This window comes from Athene cunicularia (genome assembly GCF_003259725.1).
Source record: "Athene cunicularia isolate RWA chromosome 1 unlocalized genomic scaffold, athCun1 chr1_part1, whole genome shotgun sequence".
Classification (NCBI taxonomy): Eukaryota; Metazoa; Chordata; class Aves; order Strigiformes; family Strigidae; genus Athene; species Athene cunicularia.
Genome location: NW_020799091.1, coordinates 32,279,255 through 32,283,538, shown reverse-complemented (window position 1 = coordinate 32,283,538; position 4,284 = coordinate 32,279,255).

Here is a 4,284-nt window from a genome sequence, read left to right as displayed (position 1 = left end):
GCCGTTACCCGCGCCCGGAGCGGTCTTGCGGGCGGCTGGAAACGGGAGCTCGGGAGGAACTGTCATCCCCCCGCCTGCTGCAGGCCGGGGTCTGGCGTAGGGGTTCGTGTCCTGCTCGCCTCAGTCGCTTCGTGGCCCGGAGGGTGGAAGAAGACCTCGGAACATGGTGCGAGGGGTTCGCAGGGATTCGGTGTTGCCAAGTTCATCTCCGTAGGTACTTCATTTCTCAGTAAGAACTGCAGTATTAGCGTGAGGACTACATCAGTGCTAGTTCACGGAGCAATCTTAAGTGTAGTTGAAGACGTCTGCTGCGGTAAAGTATCCTGACTCTGTACGTCCTTTGGAAGACTTATCTCAACTTTTATGTGCTGGGCTACTGTGACTCAATTATTATCTTGGGCTGCTTCAGCTCTCTAAGGCTTAATAATGTAAAGGACATTGAGTATTTGTGAGGTAACTTTACAGAAAGAACTCACTTTAACTGTAAGTTTCTACTCAATCGTATATTTTATAATGCTAGCTGTGTATGGAAAGAAAAAAGCCTCCAGCCCTGCTCCTCCGAGAAAAATTACACAATCCACACCAAAATACATGACTCCCCTTTTCATGAACTTTCAGTGTGATAGTAATGGAGTTCCAGCCTCAACAAAGCTGGGGCGTTTTGTGCTAGTTTGCTAATCCGCAGGCAGAGGAGGTCTGTGCAGCACAGTGGTGATCTGTTGGCAGGCACGAGTAAGTTATATGGGAATTTGTTAGGCTGGTTTCAGTAACTTTGTGTTCAGGAAGCTGAGCTCTAAAACTGTGTGTAAGCCGCATGTACTCGGTGTAGCTTGTGCATTTCAGCAGGTGCTTCAGAGCTGTTTTCTTTTACCTGCTTTGGGTAGTATGCAGATTTTAAAAGACTTAATGTTTCTCAATGGTGATTTGTTGCTTACTGCATGCTTATGGTATGCATCTTAGTAAGTCATTCTAGCACTCCTCTTTCTCTCTGCTAAAAATACATGACTAATATTAGAACAGTTAAGTGATTATTCTTGCTAGCAGCAAACAAGTTCACAGTAGCAGTCACTCCTGAAGTTTTTCAGCTGAAACATAGAAGATCTTTTCTGGTGATCATACTTTATACAACCTAGCTTTTTTTAAGTGGTGGACAAAACCTAAGTGCATAGACAGGGGAAAAAAAAAACGTGTGAAACTGATATGGAAATTTACTTGCTTTCTAAAAGCTTTGGAAGGTTTAACTGGTGCTGTGCAGTGGCTAGTTACAGTTCCTAGAGCATTAATCACAAACTTTTACTTGTTGGCTTGTCACTTCATGTGTTGAAACTTAATTTCTTGCTCCTTTTTCTAGTTGGCTTTGACTTTTTCATGGTGCACTGCCATTCTGGAATACTAATGTCTACATAACAAAGTTGAACCCTTTGCTGGCTTGATGTATTTTGAGTATTTTAGTGTAGTAGTATAGCTTGTAGTGCTAAAGGCTCTATAATTGAAGCAGTTTGTGCCTGCTTTGGCACTGTTGGAATACTTGAAATTACTAGGGATGCTGTGGGCATTTTAAAAATTGGGAGTGGGGGGAGACTGTATAATAAGACCTTACAAACATGTAGTGATGAAATAACTTGGAACAAATGTGAGGAAACTGTGCTCATATGTGAAGATTAGTGTTTTTACAAACACTTGAGGATTTAGCAGTCATGAAATGGGAAACTCATTTGGAGATCATGAGAGTTACCCAGGAGTTAGTGACTTGGGGGGTGTGTGTGTGTGTAACATGTGAGACAGGTTATCAGCAGTCTGAATAAGATGCCCACATAACAGCAAATGAAGCTTACAGAGCTGCCCAAACAAGTGTGGCCTCATGGAGTTCAGTGTAAGCTGTGAAGTTTCCTCAAGAAGCTGAGTAAATAGTCTTTAAGCCACATCAATTTGTGTGCCTGCATGCTTGGAAGTGCTTGAACAAGCAGACTTAAAACTAGCTGTACTGTGATTAGGGAACTAATAGTAATTGCAGCATAGGTAGTAGTTCTAGTTTCTCAGTACTAGTGTAAGGTAGTGCTGAAGCTCATTTCTTTTGCTGTCCTGACTTCCAGATCTGTTTTGTTTCTTAAGCCTTACTTGAGTTCTTTTACAGGATTTTTTTCTCAGATTAGTGCTCTTCCTCTGGGAGCTGTGATGATGCTTACAGGTGTGATGTTGCTTGGGAGGGAAGAACAGAGCATTTTCAGGCTCTCCCCTTTTGCTTCTCAGTCTCACAGAAGGCATGAAGGAAGTGTTTGAAAGTTCACTGGATTCCCCTTTACAGAAAGAGAAAGGCATCCCTAAATATGTAATATAGGTATGTTGGTGTGTTTCTTGCCACTTAAGATCAGTCTTCAGCTCATGTGACCCTTTAAGTGAAAGGGGCTGATGCAATCTAAAATATGTACATATTGTAACTTGAAAGTGCTGCTTGTTGATACTGAAATTTGGTAATGTTCATTTGATGTTTACTTCTAGTAAGCTTAGGCAGATGTTTTGTGCATTTAAAACGAGTTACAAGCTTGTCTTCAGAGTATGTTTCAGTTTAAGCAGCTTCGATTATTTATTTTTTTTTTTCTCCATCTGAGAACCAAGAATATAAACTATGTCTTGTCTTAAAATTACTTTTAAGCTTTGGCTTTATAGATTCAAGTCAGGTCTGTCTGGAAAGGGCATGGTAGTAGTCCCTGTGAGTGCTTTAGAGGAAAGCCATGGAGTGGTTGTCATACTCTCATGGCTTACTTGCCAAATTGTTTTTAAGAAATGCTTAGTGTCTTGTAACAACTACTGGTGTCTGCCCAGTAACACACAGTGTAAGGTATTGTCTGCTGTTTGTTTCATGCCTAATATAACTGTGGATAGTATCTTACTCTTTGATTTCTCAGTGAATTCCACATATTGTTGGATAAACATAAAATAAGGGGAAGCGCTAGCATGTGAAGATTTCATCCTGTTGTGAGGAAGCTAAGTCCTAGTACCTCTTCAGATACAAGACATTACTCTTACTGAGAACAGTTTAGTTACTGTTTGACTTCAAGTAATTAAACACAAAATGTCTGCAAGTGTATCCCTTTGTAACAGTGACTTGTTGCTGCTTAGTTCATTCAGGCATCTATCTTTGGGTGAGGAAGTCTTGGAAGTTATCTTAAGTGCCCTGTCTCTGAGGAGTTCTTCAGCTTCTCTGAAGTGTCCTTTTTTTTTCCCCTGTGACAATCTTAATAGATTTCATCTTTGATAAAAGATAAATATGCAAGTATTTGAAGTGTTTGTAGGAGTTAATTTAATTCTTATTCATAATAGTCTAAAAGTTTTTTCGTTTTATTTAATGAAATAATAAAAGACTATAAGCATGCAAATAGTCTCCTAGTAATGATATGGGGGAGTTATTAAACTCAATACTTGGGAAGGTAAGATGCTGTGCTAATTAATGTTTCCCAGAGGAGATGAATAATGTAGCTGAGGTAGGCATTGTAATCCAGTACTGGAGTAGTGGATGTTTGAAGTATCTGTTAAAGATTCCTTCCTTTGAAGATAGGAGCTGTCAGTAAAAATCTTCTGGTGTAACTAAGACTGATTTGAGATGTGGTTGTTACTTGTGCTGCTAAGGAGGCACAGCACAGGAAGAGTGTAGGCTATTTGCTCAATGCTGACTTTCAAAAGAGGTGGTGAGGATGCCTGGCCAGCTGCAGACTACTGAAATGACAGAATTGTGGAGGATAGACAAACTAATGGTGAGAGTCAGTAAGGCTTTCATATGGGGAAAATCATGTTTCACACTTGTAAATGACTTGAGGGAGTCTGATTTAAGAGAAAACTTTATCCCAAGTAAATATACTAGGTTTTAATTTCTCAAAAGGAGTTTGTAAATGTCATGGTGAAAGGCTCATAAACCAGACTTCTATGGAATGGTGCTGGTGGTTTATTCACTCTGGACTTCTTTTTTTACAGAAAGCTCCTGTATGAATAAATAGTAACTAACCCTTCAGAGTTAAGTCCCATTGTCTTTTGTGCTGAACGTTTTCTTAATTGGCTATGGTTATAGCAAACAGAGCAAGTGATGAATAGCAAGAAGAGTTCAGTTGTACTAAGCTGTTCATGGCACAAGAAGTGAAGGACACATGTAAACATGCACATAAATCGTAGACTTGGAAATCCTAATTTGATGTACACCTAGTATGGGCTGTGAGTTGGATTGCCCTTAAGATTTGAGGATTTTTATATATTTTTGAGGTTCTGTTGAAACAATTTCCTTGTGTAGTAGTT